Source organism: Arachis ipaensis, chromosome B9 (genome assembly GCF_059453495.1).
Source record: "Arachis ipaensis isolate K30076 ecotype BB chromosome B9, ASM5945349v1, whole genome shotgun sequence".
Lineage (NCBI taxonomy): Eukaryota > Viridiplantae > Streptophyta > Magnoliopsida > Fabales > Fabaceae > Arachis > Arachis ipaensis.
Genome location: NC_142444.1, coordinates 147,791,016 through 147,807,441, shown reverse-complemented (window position 1 = coordinate 147,807,441; position 16,426 = coordinate 147,791,016). Strand labels below are relative to the sequence as shown.

Sequence of the window (16,426 nt, the reverse complement as noted above, 5' to 3'; positions counted from 1 at the left end):
GAAAGAACTATAATGTTCAGTGATATGTTCAGCAACAATTGAACTTACAAGAACAAATTCAGCTCAATTCAACGATGTTATCCAGCAACAAAATTCAACTCAATATTCAATAACGTTATCCAGCAACAAAAAACTAAAGCTCAGTGATATGTTCAACAACAATTCAACATACAACAACAAATTCATCTCAATCATAATTTACAATAACAAATTTAACTATGATCATTTTCAAATCCCTAGTATTCAGCAAAACAAAATTAGCTAAATCATAATTTCAGCAATAAACTCAACTTTTAATAACAAATTCAAGATGTACTAATGATTTACAGCAATAAAATTAAAAGAGAAATAACATGGCCGAAGTTGAAATTCACCTGCCCAGAGACCAACTCATGGCGAAGGAAGCGTTGATGGCCGAAGCAGGAAGACGAGCTTGGGACGGTGACAGAGCGCGACAAAACTTGCGACGGTGACAAAGCGCGACGAGCTTGAGGTGAAGAGAATGGCGAGAGAAGAGACTCAGAGTCAGAAAGAAAAGAGATGTGAGAAAAAAATATTTTAGAGAGAGGTGAAGGCAAAATTTTTCTGGAGATGAGGGTAAGTCACTACAAGAAAAACACTCATTCAGGTACACTTGAAAAGTGTAGCCAAAAGTGAAAAAAAATGATGCCTTAGGTTACGGCTACGCTTTCTGGGCTACGGCTACGCTTTTTAGGGTGATTCCTATTCAGCTGTTGCCTATTCTCAAAGGCTACGCTTTTCTGCACCAAGGGCTACGCTTTTGGCGTTTGGGAATAGGGTGCGCTTTTCAAGTGATGCTGTCCAGGACCAAAGGCTACGCTTTTCAGCTTCCATTTTACCAGAATAGGCTACGCTTTTCAACGCTACTGCATCACTTGTAAAACGTAGCCACATTGTATACCATAGCTACTCTATATAAGTGTAGCCCTAGGTCCCTTATTATTTTTTTTTTAATTTTCTGTATAACCATAGCTACTCTATATATGTGTAGCCTTAGGTCTCATTATTTTTTTATTTTTTTTTTAATTTTCTATATATATATATATAATATTCTAATAATTTTTTATACAACATAATATTTAATAATATTATTACATATATAATTTTACATTTTTAATTAAATGAGTTAAATATTATAAAATAAAATTAAACACATAATTATACTAAATAATTTTTTTAAATAATAAAAATTATCCTTACACAATTCAAAGACATAATCTTAAGAAGCAATTAACAATCAAAATATAACTTAAGATAATTTAAGTCACATGAAACTTGTATCACATATCAATTAAAATGCAAAGTTTGCACTCTATATCCAAAAAGAATTTAACAAGCAGAAAATCGTTAATCTTCTAATCTTGGCATAATGACTAAAAAATGTTCTGAAGCGCCTTCAAATTCTTCTCAAACACATCTTTTTCATACTGATCTTCATCACCATCAAGAAAACTCTTGGCCTTAACAATTGTATCAGTGTTCATTCCCAGCAAGAACTAATTTCCAAGCAGTTACTGCCCTGCTTACAGCTGCAGATTATCATAATTTAAAAAGAGAAGCATGTAATGATTTTGCATACTGATTCACCACCATACGCAATCAATACAAGATTATGTTGAAGGAAATGACCGGGTTACTTACAAATATTCTTTTGACCATTCTCGCGACACATGAAGAAAACAAAATCATAGAACCGAATGAATTTTGAAAAGTCTGCCTGGCAAGAGCAACAAATGAAGCACATGTTCCAATTGCAAGTATCAGATTAAAGATTAAAAATACAAGAAAACAAACTTGTTGCTTTTTTATTATTCTCATTAAAGCTGAATGCTAAATTCACAAAATCATGCCAATCAGCTTAATTTCTAGTGCAAAAGGGAAAAACGGCGTTGTTTCAAAGAGTAAAGTGAGAATCATCAACCTAAATTGTAAAATTAAAAATGAATTGAGACAGATATATCAATTTTGCACCAATATCCCAAATGCAAAAGGAAAAACCATAAAGTAAATAAAATTGTGCTCTTTCCACTGTTATTTAATCATGTCACTCAATCAAACACAACAAAACAAAACAAAACAAAACAAAAATTTTGGGGGTACCAATAATGGTAGGAAAAACCATGGAAGCTGGAAAATAACATAACTAAGGGTAAATCAAATAAACAAAGAAAGAAAAGAAAAGAACATTGCTCACAAAAGCTAAACAGAATTGAGGTTGTATTATTGAAAAGATATACGTATAGTTAACTAGTCTAGCCATTTAAAAAGTAAATAAAAAATAATATTTTTAAATGAAAGCTAAGAATCCCAATTCTAGAGTCCTAGATTGCATTGAAGCCATGTGAAAAATTGGTCAATTACCCTGATAAAGGACATCATCATCAACATCATCATGCTTGAAAGTTATCAGTTTTGCACTTGATATTGAACCACTTAAGAAGAGATGAGCAACGACGGTGAAGAAGAGATGAGTGGCAACGCAACAGCTTGGCGACAGAGCACGACGGCGACAAGACATCCCTTCGAGCTCCTCGGCGGAGCACAGCAGCCCGACGGTGGCAGAACGGCGATGGCAACAAGCTTTAGCAACGGCGATGGAGCTTCAGTGGCGATGGAGCACCCCCTTCTTCTCTCCTCCATCGCGTTTTCTCTTTTCCTCGAGCTCTCTCTCTCTCTCACTGGCGCTCAACAACGACGGCGGCGGAGCCCTAGCCGGCGTCGTCCTTTCCTTCCTTCCCTCACTTCTCTTCTTCTTCCTGTTCTCCCCCTTTCAGATTTCTTCCCTCTTTCGTGTGTGGGTGGAGTGAGGATGAGGGTGTATGTCACGTGAGTGAGGGTGATTGGGTGAGGGCAAATTTTTGCTGTGTTTATTTGAGGGTGTGTTGTGTGCGAAAGGGTTGGTGAAGGTAAGGGTTATGTGCGAAGGTGAGAATGGCGAAAGGGTGTGCTTCTGGAGGGAAGAGAGTTTGCTGTGCGCGAAGTGGCTTGTGGGTGTGTGTTCTTCTGGAGGAAATTGAAAGGGGAACAAAAAATTTACTAAGTGTTAGGGATTTTCCATACATACATTAGGCATCACTTTTAAAGCGCACCCAAAACATAATAAATAAGTTATCTTTTAAAAGCATTCTCTTTGATACGAAAAGTGAGCCCATAGATATCAACCTACGGCTACGCTTTCTAAGTGATTTCTATAATACCTAAGGCTACACTTTTTAAATGATGCCACAATTGTGTATCTTTTTCTCTTATAAAAAGGCAACACGGAGAAAAACGTAGCCTACACTTTTCAAATGTAGTTTAAAAAAAAGTGTGGTTGAATGGGTATTTTTCTTGTAGTGAGTCTTCTGGAGAATGGAGTAGGGATTCTTCTTCTCTTCCTTTTCTTTCCTCGTTCCCCTACTCCCTCTCTTATCTATTTCTTTCTTTTTTTGTTGAGTGTGTGAGGATTAGTAGGTGGGTGGGTTTAAAACTAGGATAGGATTAGGGTTAGGGTTTAGAAATTAGGATTAGGGTTTGCATTAGGATAGTATAAGAATTTAAATAAAATTAGAAGATAAAATAGTAATTGAAAATCAACCATAATTTATTTAAATTATTTTAAAATATAATATTTATTGTTAATTTATTAATTAGTTTTAAGTTTTAAATAATTTTTTAATTTAAAATTAAAAGTAATTTATTTATAAAATTAAATTTAAAATTTTAATATTTAAATTAAATCATATAAAATTCTCATTAGTTTTTAATTATTAGAATTTTTAAATTTTAAATATATGAAATACCCAAAATCCTTAAAAAATATATAAGAACCTTAATTAATTTAAATTCAAATTATCAAAACCTTATTTAGTTACAAAAATATTCTTGAATAGTAATTAAGGTTAGGATTAGGCTTGGGACTAAGCTAGTGTAAAAATTTTAATAAAATCAGAAGGTAGAATAGTAATTAAACATCAACCATAATTTATTTAAATTATTTAATATAATACTTATTTGTTAACTTATTAATTAGTTTTAAGTTTTCAATAATTTTTTAATTTAAAATTAATATTATTCTAGTTAATTTTTTATTTATAAAATTAGATTTAAAATTTTAATATTTAAAGTAAATCATATAAAATTCTCGTTAGTTTTTAATTATTAAAATTTTTAAATTTTAAATATATAAAATATTCAAAATCATAAAAAATATATAAGAACCTTAATTAATTGAAACTCAAAGGATCAAAACCTGATTTAGTTAAAAAAATTCATTTTCAAAAACTGTGACCACAAACCCCTTTAAGGTCACCCTTTTGTAAAACTATACACCCTATTAAGTCAGCCACTAAAATCGTCACTATAGATCCCTTTAGGTCACTCCTCAAAACCATGACCATAGACTCCTTTTAGGTCACTCTTTTTCAAAAAATCGTGACCATAGACCTTTTTAGATCACCCCCAAAACTGTGACTGTAGATACCTTTAGGTCACTCTCCAAAACCGTGACCATAAACTCCTTTAAGTCACCCACAAAAACCGTGACCAAAGACCCTTTTAGGCCACCCTTTCATAAAACTGTGACCATAGACCCCTTTTAGGTCACCCCCAAAATCGTGACAATAGATACCTTTACGTCACCCTAAAAACCGTGACCATAGACCCTTTTAGGTCACCCTTTCGAAAAATTGTAACCATAGACCCTTTTGGGTCACCCCCCAAAATTATGACCATAGATACCTTTATGTCACCTCCCAAAACCGTGATCATAAATCCTTTTAGGTCACCCCCAAAACCGTGACCATAGACCCCTTTAGGTCACCTCGAAAAAAGTGACCATAGAACATTTTAGGTCACTCCCCAAAACAGTGACCATAGGCTCCTTTAGGTCACCCCCTAAAACTGTGACCATAGACCCTTTTAGGTCACCTTTTTTTGAAAAATTGTGACCATAAACTCTTTTAGGTCACCTCCAAAAACCATGACCATAGATCCTTTTAGGCCACCTTTTTTTATAAAACCGTCATCGTAGGTACTCTATGGTCACCCTTTTTTAAAAAACCGTGACCATAGGTTTCATTTTTTTGTCACGGTAAAAAATTGTGACCATAAAAAAAACCGTGGCCATAGACCCAAAATGTTGTAGTGGTTATTAGTTTATTTTAATGTATTTTGATTTTTATTTATTTAGTTACTAGATTGGAGTTTATGTTTGTAGGCTTTAGGGTTTTCTTTGTTTTAACCTAATAATCTAAGAGGTTATAAATACCTCTTTAGCTATTGTAGTCGCAGTATTGAGTGATTAGAGGTGCCAAAGCATTTTTTTGTTTCGTGATAAAACCATGGTGTGGACAAGTGAGGTTGAGTGAGTTCCTCTCTTATTGCACGGGAAATTGGGTAGAAGGTTGAGGAGTCCCTTCAATTCAATTTTCAAACTATGATGTGGACAAGTTAGGTTGAAGAGTCATTTTCTTGTTACATCAAAAAATTGGATAGAAAGTAGAGTGATTCTCTTTGTATTCAATTTTAACCTATCTTTTTTCTTTTTATTTCAGTTTTAATGTACCTTTCTTATTCAATTTCAATTCATGACATTTTGTTTATCTTTTTTCATATCACCTTAGGCTGCTTTGGTATGCGATACAGAAATTGAGATTCGGGGATTAAGACTCAGTATTGTATTTGGTAGTTAAAGATTAGAACTAAAATTTTAGTCTCCGGACACAAAATTTCAGTCTCTTCAATACTTTTAGAAAGTGGAGACATAGAAAATTGAATTTTTTTGGAAACAATAATTGAAATATTTCAAAAATTACCCAAATATAATTTCTCAAATTTCAAATCTAACTCCACATTCTCGTTTCCTTTCAAACCAAGCCTACTTCTCCTCCAACTTCCATCACCACTACCACCGCCAACACAGCCTCCATGTCCACCTGCATCCCTCTCCCAATGGTGACCACCATGTTTTTAGGTAGCACCAACTACACAAACGCTTCAACAAAGTGATTCTTCACACACACCATTGATTTCAATAGTCTGAATCACCAGTGGTTCTTGTTCGTGTTGCATCCCTTGAATAGGCACCTGAACCGAGCATATGGATATGAAGGTGAAGCTACTCCGCAAGAGTTTCTATGGCGTCAAGCTCCACTATCTCGCTGACGACAACTTTGCCTCCTCTTGCCGCATCCTCCTCCCATCTGACCTAGTCTTCAAAAGTACTAGGTGACGACAACTTCCTAAATTTTAATTTTAATCTCCGTTTTCTTGCGAAATAACGTTGACCTCCTCTATTAAATTTAGCATATGTAATTCTTCTAACAATCCCGCTACGTTACCAATAGCATTTCTGCCAACATCTGCCAACTTTAATTGGGCTGGACTCCAAGCCCACTTAATTCCGAAAGCGACATCCCAAATTAACCCAGATTAATTCCTAATTTCACTAGTTTACCACACTAACCCTAATTTATTCTATACCCATATTTTCTTACCGTGGACACACTCCCCCAACCCCCATATCCTTCTCCAGTGCCGCATAGCCATCAGAATTGTCATCTCCGCCAGTCGCCGCCGCCAACCTAATTCATATTGATTTTTACCGTGTAGAACACCTCCACCCCCCAAACCCCTGACGGCTGTGTCTTCGAACAGTCAACCTCCAACGCGTTCTTGTCACCAGTGTCAACTCAGGTCAGCGCCGCCAGCAATTCTGCCCGCAATTACATCAACCATTATAGCATCCGCCGTCAAGCTTCCATCAACGGCGACACAGGTCTTCCATTGGCAAGCTTTGATCGAAGGTCACCACCTAGTCGTGCGATTGAAGTCGCATCGTCTTCGCTACTCACCCAGATGATGGTGCCTCACCCATGCATACTCGGCTCTGCAGTCTGCACGCACGCTGCTTCGGTTCACCGTGCACTGCCGTGAATCTGCTATTGAGTTACCTCCTTGGTTAGTGCTTATTTATGTATCTTGCATGATCTTATTATAAGTATAGTATCATATGGATTTTATTTGATGAAATTAGAATCTTTGGCTAGAACGTGTTTAGGTCTTTAAGTTAAGTTTGTTTTTATGCTATGTTCCATTGTTCATATTATATGGATACTTGTTAGTTATTGAGTTTAATTTATTTTGTTCATGTTAAGTATGTTAATTATCACTTCTACATGATTTTTGCTGGATTAGTATATGTTGATGTTGAAATATTTCATGGGTGTATCTTTTGAGTGAAAACTCATTTAAAAGTGTCTTTACTGGATTAACGTGTCTAATCTTAAAATTGCTTGTCATGAACTGAATTTAATTGTGATTTGGTCAATATTTCAACATTTTTTTTTGTTTAATGGAGGCTGCTATTGAAAGAATTTATCTCTTTTTATATTTGGTAACAGAAAAGTTGAAACCTATACTATTTTCTGATGTGGAAAGTATTTATGATTATGTCTTTTGACTAAATAATTCTTTAGATGTATCTTTATTGGACTAATGTGTTGTTTGTATAAACTTACTTGGATGTGTCTGTAAATTCATAAAGTACTGGACTAAAGGCGGTAAAATGCAACAATGGGATAATGTGGGCTTCCAAATCCTTGATGTTTGAATAAATGATTTCTGCAAAAATCTCATGGGTATTAGTAACTAATGCCGTTACGCAATGTTGATTTTTACATACAGGACACCTTGAGGGAATATAGGAAGGAAATAATGCTCGAAATCATTGTGGATCCTAATAATTTTGCCCTTGCGCAAGCACTGAAGTTCCTTGACAAAAGTCCTCAACCTACTGTGCACCATAATCATCCCAGGAACAAACGTAAGGAGGTTAGGACAACGTTCACAACACTGAGCATGAAGAGCATGATTCGGAGGACTAACGGAACACCCAAAAAAATTACAACGGAGAGAAACATGATAACAAGAAAGTTGCATAGAACATTCTTGATTAATTAGTCTTATGATACCCCACTTATGTTTTATCACTTTTGTTTCATCCTGATATTTTCCTTGTCTTACACATGTTGATTGTCTTACTTGCTAGTAGGCGTTTCTAGTTAGACTATGGAAAAAAAAATTTGGATACTTCATAGAAGTTCTATCTATTATGGATGTGAATCCTATATTGGGGCATTGATGAGTCTTTTGGTTTCCGACATACAGTTGGTTTGTTTTAACAAGTTAATGTTTTGAAGCGACTTTTATGAAAATGTATTCTACTTATAACTTCATTGGACGCGTCTAATTCAGTGCATGTCATTATATGAAGGCGCCCTTTGTAAATGTGACTTCAGAGGATATGTCTTCACATGCATGTGTCTTTTTAATGGACATGTTTTCTGTGAATGTGTCTTCTTAACTGAGGTGTTTTTTGTGAATATGTCTTCAGAGAATATGTCTTTTTAAATGATGTGTCTTTTTAACGGAGGTGTCTTCTATTGGAAATGTCTTCAGAGGATAAGTGTTTTTAAGGGAGGTACCTTTTTATGCATGTGTTTTTAAAGGGAGGTGTCATTGGTGGTTATGTCTTTGTATGATATGTCTTTTTTATGTATCTGTCTTTTTAATGGAAGTATCCTTTGTAAATGTGTCTTCAAATGATATGTCTTTTTAAATGATGTATCTTTTTAATAGAGGTGAATGATAAGTCATTTTAATGGAGGTGTCTTTTTATGCATATGTTTACGGATATGTCTATTTATGGAAGTGTCTTTTATAGATGTGTCTTAACAGGAAGTGTCTTGAGAGGATATGATTTTTGTACCTGAGTTTTCGTAATAAAACTTCCATGGAGATTCTTTTGGTAAACAAGAAAAAAGACAAAATATTTCTTTAAAAACTTGAAAATATAAACTTGCAAAATTGACTTCTGCTAACCAGAACCTCCTAAGTTGTTTCCTCCATAAATAGAACTCATATAACTAGTGCTGATTCGCTTTAAAGTTTGCACCTGGAAAACTTATAATAGTAAAATAACATGTACTTATGAATATGACTCGCTCATTCTTAATGCCTTATAACAATAGAATAACATGTACTTATGAAGATGACTCACCATTCTCAATGCTTTAAAAGTATCAATGTATCACACAAAAAAGAATACTATAATAATATCGGTGTATCACACACAAAAACACGTATGCTACAATTGTGTAAAAAATCAGGTAAAAATCATTCATTCGCTCTAACAACAGAATTGACCTCTCCAATTTTAGTGGCTGCTAGATCATTTTTCTGAGAAAAATCACCATGCAAAAAGTAAATTAGTCAATTATATACATAAAACAATTTGAAAAAAATAATGTGCATCAATGCATGCGCAATGATGAATTGAAGCATAAATAATGCAAAATAATTAATTTAAGCACACAAATGTAATGTGAATCATATTGCTGTGGAGCCATATATACATATTCCATCAAACTAATTAAGCAACTAGCGAGGCTTAAGCTGATAATCATCCACTGATTTACATGAAAAATCTACTACTATATTGCAGAAAACAAAAAAAATATGCATAAGATTATTACAATTGATAGCTACCAAGACAAAAATTAGAACAAATTTGAAAGGAAACATGCAACTTGCATAAAAGAATTCCACCAAAAATACACCATGTATCATAGTTGGAAGATCCGATTTGCATTAAAAAATAATCCACACTAAATATACTACTAAACCACCATTTACCAACATTTTCTCTGGTAAGCCATGATACATTGATCAAATCTAGAATTTTCTAGGGACCAACTTCTGTGAAACAAAGACAAGTCTTATTAACATAGTGAAAAAATTTTAATTTGGTCAGCAATCACAATTTGTATTATTTGATTAAGAGATAGACTTAAATGGCACGAATAATAACTTGAATGATAAGTTAAATGGCACAAATATATAAGATATGCTTGTTTTATTTGCAGTAAGAGTCACTTGTATAAATACACAGCAACAACAAGGAATTATAACTATTCTAAAACAGAAAAGAAAAGGAAAGGAAACATAATTCTTTATCATATATATTAACAATTGGACCCTAATAATATCAACAAAGCATAGCAATGATATGATGATTAAAAGAAACAGTTAGTAGTTACCTTGGTAAGAGCACTTCTTGAGCATCTTTTCAAGGATCTTGAGCCATAATTGATCATCATCAACAACCAGCACTCTCATCTAAAGGCTATTTTCGGATGTCGTCTTCTTCTTCTTGTATGTTTTTTACTCAGCAAATGTACAATAACAAAAAAAAATTCAAAACCTTTAACAAAAGACATCCAAAACACAAAAAAAAAAAAATTCAAAACTTACGAAATAGAAACATTCAGAACATATAAAAAAGAAACATGCTATACCAATAGAGGAAGACACATCTGAAACCTCAAAAAACGAAAAATCCACAGCTTAAGGGAGTAAGATTACAAACATAATCAGTGCATTATAGGAGTTTAAGCTAGAAATATTCATGTTTAAGCACCGACACTCACAGGCTTTCCTTAGACAAATTTTGTTCTTCAGTAGGTGATACAAGTTAAAATCTTTACTGACTAGTCAAGATTTTAATTTATCCACAAAATAAGTCATGACTTTCAACGAGTAAAAAAAATGGCTCTACTTCTTATTACTCCATGAACACACACAACAAACCAAAATTCCTAAATTGAAAAATCATAATCCTACTTATGGGATAGACAATCATTGGAAATTTGAAATTGCCCTTACATTGGATTGGAACACCCTATTCTCTCTTTTCCTCAAATATTTAATATCAAATAAAATAATAAGAAAAGCAATTCTTCAATTCTAATGAGTTGGAATTTACCTGAAAAAACACATCTTTTCTATAGTTGAACTGATTGGTGCGTGAAAGAGTTGGGACTTGGGCCTGCAGCCTTGCAAAATATTTCAAAATTCAAACACCATACACATGTGGATTCACATATAACACCAACAAAAATTCTAAAAATAGTGAATAACATACTTGATCAACCAAAATTCAAATACCATACACATGGACGGGAGAGAGAGATTGAACTATTGAGTGACTGTACCTAACGGCGGTCTGCAACGGCGACAGGGGCTCGCGGACTCTGGACGGTGCAACAGCAAGGTGGGGATGCATCACAGCTGCGATGGAAGACGCGTGGCGGAGAGGCGACGAGTGGGAGCTCGACTGCACGCGAGGTAGGGTGGCCGAAGGGACGCGATGACGGTGAAGCAGATGCATGATGCTGGTTGTCTTTCCTGCACGAATGGCGGATGAATCGGTGGCAACGTATGCAAGGAGACTAGGGTGGAGAAAGGACGGGAGATTTGGGGGAGAGATTAAGATTTTTAAGTGAAAATGAAAATAAAAGGATAAATTTTGATTAAATCCTGATTATTCAAATTTTATTTTTTAAAAAAATTAAAAAATAATAATTAATTATTATTGTCAAAAATTAGTAGATAGTATCTTAACAACGTATACTTTTCGTTCTAATAATTAAATTCTTGACCTTGACAAAATGGTCATTTTGCTCCTTAATTTAAAATAACAAAAAAAATTTTGAATCCGTATCACCTACAAACATTGGAAACTTGAGAACGTAATGCTGCATAGCTCTTCCTTTTTTTTTTTGGGACATGGGCCTATAAGATTGCAAGGCTCCGATAAATTAGTCTGACAGTATGTTCAGTGTAAGCAATTTATACTATTTATTTATTACAATTTCTTTATTCTATTATGACAATTTAATTATTATATGTATAAATATATACAAATATTTTGTAATTAATTTAGGAGCTAAACGTTAACGTATATTTTTTTTAAAAGAAAATATACTTAAAAAGGAAGTAAATTAACACTAAATTTTTTATTAATAGTTTAAAAATGGGTTGGTTTCTAAAAAAATAATATATTAATTTTAAATGGACAGTTTTAAATTACGTGATACGCCTAATCACCCATTAATTAGTTAGTTAATACCGTTTATTTTTTATATTATTTTTAAACCGTCTATTTTTCTATTATTTAAAACCGTCCATCTTTACTGTTATTTGAAACGTTTTTTGGTCCAATTTAAATTATTAATATTTTTATTATTTTAAAAAATTATATTTTTATATTTACAAATACAAATACCTCGTTTACAGTATAAACGAGATAATTATTGTAAATGTATCTCGTTTAGATATGTATATCTTTTTTAAATTTCATATATCTCATTTACATTATAAACAAAACTTATTTATAGTGTAAATGAGATAAGATTGGAAGACTTGTTTTTGTAATAATTTTTATAATTATTTATTTTAGTAAATAAAATATTTATTTAAATAAAAAATTTCATACTTTAAAACATTAATGACTAACTAATGACCAAAAATAATAAATTTTGATAGTGTCTTTTTCCTATTTTTTTTACAGCATTTCTCAATTTATTTATTTATCAGAGCTGTATATTTGTAACTAAATGATTACCAAAAACAATAAAATATTGGTAGCTAAATGATGAACAAAAACAATAAATTATGATAATACTCTTACATCTCTCAATTTATTAATATAAAATAATCTTTCGATACCCTAAGACCCTGCTACCAAAGGCTGGAGGCTACAAAAACAGTTCTACTCTTTGGGTGTCGGCTCCAAGAACTCTTAGCTTCGTATTAGCAGCACCGCACTGCAACTCTAGCTCTCTTGGATATAGAAACAGATCGTCACATTTTGAATTCCACTATATAAGAATAGGAAGATAGTTGGAATTTGGTAGCTATAGGATTAATATCCTTGCCTCATAGTCATGCATTCACATACACGTTGCAGACTTGCAGTACAAATAATTAAAAGTAGTTGGTAGTATAAGCATTTATCATCATGGACCACCGATCTAGCTAAACTAGAATGAAGGACTATATTAGCACGGTCTTCTTCTGGTATTAAGGGATCTCACATTGTAATCCTCAATAATTGAATCGAGTAAGTGATAACGCGTAGTATAAATAAGAAGCATTTATGATAGGTGATGAAGCTAGAGGGTGACGCCATATATATTACACTATGGACGTGACGTAGTGTTAAACTGTTAATGGTTGTTAAAGGCCATGCATGTGAAAAACAACGACCTATCTAATATCTTTTGTATTTTGTTTTTGTTGATCATCACTTGCTACACTACCTATTATGTACCTTAAGAAGGAAGCTAAGGTACTTAATTAGACCAATCGCCACACTATAAATACCGAGCTGGTGCAGTAGGCTTGGCATCCCATCCCAAACTCATACAGATCCCTCACATCTCATTTCATTTCCAAAAACCACAAAACCATAGCCATGGGTGTCTCATTTAACTTGCACAAATTTGACCCTAAGCACTCCAAGGAGATCCAATTCCAAGGAGACGCAACCATTACCGATCACCATATCATTCGACTCACCAATCTGGACGACGATGGCAACCCACTGGGAAACAGAGTTGGCCGAGTCTTATTCTCCGACCCTGTGCACCTCTACGACCACAGTGGCCTCCGAGCAGGATTTGAAACCACCTTCGTCTTTCGCATCTCAAAACCCTATAACACTGAATATACACCTGGACCTGGTGATGGTCTTGCCTTCTTCCTTGCTAGTGCTGACACTGAAATTCCTCCTGAATCTTCTGGAAAGTTTCTCGGCCTCTTTAATGATGCATCTGACAGAATTGTTGCTGTTGAATTCGATACTTTTTCCAACTCCGATATTGGGGATCCCAATTATCCGCACATCGGAGTTGATGTTAACTCTATCAGGTCATCAAAAGTTTGTTACTGGAATTTTCATGATGCAGCGATAACTACTGCAAAGATAACATATAACTCTGCTCATAAGAAGTTAACTGTCCATGTCTCTACATATCTCCACAGCCAGCCCGACACTCTTACTTATGATGTCGATTTGAGCACTAAGCTGCCTGAAAAGGTTAAGATTGGAATATCTGCTTCCACTGGACAATTCTCGCAGACTACTGAGATTCTGTCTTGGATCTTCAAGTCTAACTGAAAAGGAACATCGATAGATGTTGACTTGTTGCCAAGTTTGTGTTGTGTCTTTTATTTTAATTCAATAAGGACAAGCCTACTCGTCTTTAGTTTGTCTCTGTAAGTGTTATGCCACTACGGATACAGGCAAGACTGTCCATTGTTGTTGTTTGTGTTTGGATTTGGTTTCTTGTTTTATGTGATATATGCATGGATGCTTACTTTATTTTCTTAGTTTTTGCCTTTATTTCTTCCTTCTGTCTTTTCAAAAGTGCAAAACATCCCTTCTAGTAACTAATTTCCTAGCTAGTTAACTGCATGGACAAGGGATCGGGAAGCACCAAAGGGAAATATGGTTAGAACAACAAATTACCACAACCATGCTTGTTAGTATTTTGTTGTATGTAATTTTGATTCACAACTAGTTTAATTATGCTTATGTTTTTGGGAGGCTAAAAGTTTTAGCTTTTAGGTTCACTTCTTACGTCCTAGGTTTGATTATTAGTTGAGAAATTATTTTTCAATCCTACTGAAGAGAGAATAAATTAAATAAAAAATTAATCATAAAATAATAATAAAATTATAAGTAATGAAAAATTATACTCTAAAATAGTATTAAATAAATGAGTACAAGAGTACTATAAAAAATATATATTCTATTTTTTTGTTTGATTTTATAAAATTTGTCATTGTAATTTAGGTGTTGATTTATCTTATTAGAAAAAATAAATTAAATAAAAAATTAATTATAAATAACAACAGACATAATTGGTAAAAAATTATAATTTAAAATTGTACTAAAAAATACCGAGAAAGTACTAAAAAAGTACGATGTAAAAAAGAATATTAAAAAAAGACAACTAACATTTTTACGTATATACCTAAAAAATGATAGAATAATAATATAAGAAAGTAATTTTAATTTTAACTATAATGTAAATTGTTGATCCCATTAAGTAGAGTAAATTAAACAAAAAATAACTATAATTAATAATAGTAAAAAATTATAATGTCCTAACAAAGAATACTAAAAATATTTAAAAAAATACTATATAAAAAATTATAAAAAATTAAATATATTTAAAAAAATAACATTATAATTTAATGTCATATCTATTTTAGTAATTATCTATCTAAATATGGTAGTTCTTGTTTAAATTTAATTATATGCTTTACTTTTTTCTTCATTTATATATAATAAATCTAAAGTATTTTTTTTTAAGAATAAAAAACAAAAGCAACCTTAATTAATTTTGGAACAAACCAAGATTGATATTATGTTTAATTGATATTACTTTAAGGATTCATTTAATTTGGTACCTTAATATTAGGCATGATAATACATGCTCATTATGTTAGATGTTACAACCTTATCTGTCTTCGCCTATGTAGTCAATTTATCAAAATAGAAACCTACATATCATAACCTTCTTATATGTCAAAGATGATATAAAAATTAACCATGTATATAGAAATGGTACAATGTCTTAACAAATAAAAGATAAATATTAATTCAAAAAAAATGAATGAATATATATCAATAATAAGCTATCTAACAGTAGTAACAATCATTTTAACTTTGTTTATTTATGATTTGATTTTTAGATGTATTATTTTGATCCTCAACGTTCTAAACGTTCTATTTCAGCTTCAAAAATTTTCAAACGCTCTACTTTAATTTCAAAAAAAATTTAAACTGATTAAATATTGTTCTATTATTAAATTTGACAGAAACAATTAACAAATTTAAGAGTTAATAGTATTTGATTTTAATATATATGTAAATCGACCTATCAACATAAAAAAAATTCTTTAATTTTGAAGCATTGATGCTCGTTAGGATTTGGATTTTTTTTAAATAAGGAGATCAAGAAGAAGAAATATTACAAAAAAAAAATTTGGTTATATTTTTTCTAACATAAAAAAGAATATATGACTTAACAACAATGTTGTTAATACTTACATTACTCATTTCATTAATTATTCGTGTGAAATTTAATCGTATGACAACATTGAACCAATTTAAAATCTTTTAAGATAAAAATAAGATATTTAAAATGTTAAGAATTAAATTAGAATGACCCAAAAATAATAAAAAGGTATATATACCGACTAACACAAAAGATGATAAAAGGTATGCAGAGCTAAAATAAAAGTCTAGAGTATATATAAGCAAAAGGTAAAGAGTGCGGAAAATTAAAGAGCATTCAAAGCAACAAATATATACAAAAGTCCAAAAACATACTAAAATAGAGATGCAAGTACTGAAAATTGAAATAAAAGTGTCTGGAATTAGAACAATTCACAACTAAATAATCTGGCTGATGTATGATGACCTCCCCACACTTAAAGATTAGCATCGGCCTCAATACTCATCAAATCAAGCTGAGTGGAAGGAGTCGTCGCCATCATCTCTACTGCCTCC

General features: G+C 32.5%; 1 pseudogene; it reads left to right on the top strand.

Moving 5' to 3' along the window:
* The first annotated feature begins 13,317 nt into the window (after positions 1 to 13,317).
* Positions 13,318 to 14,133, top strand: LOC148546728 (lectin pseudogene; annotated as a pseudogene).
* The last annotated feature ends 2,293 nt before the right edge of the window (positions 14,134 to 16,426 follow it).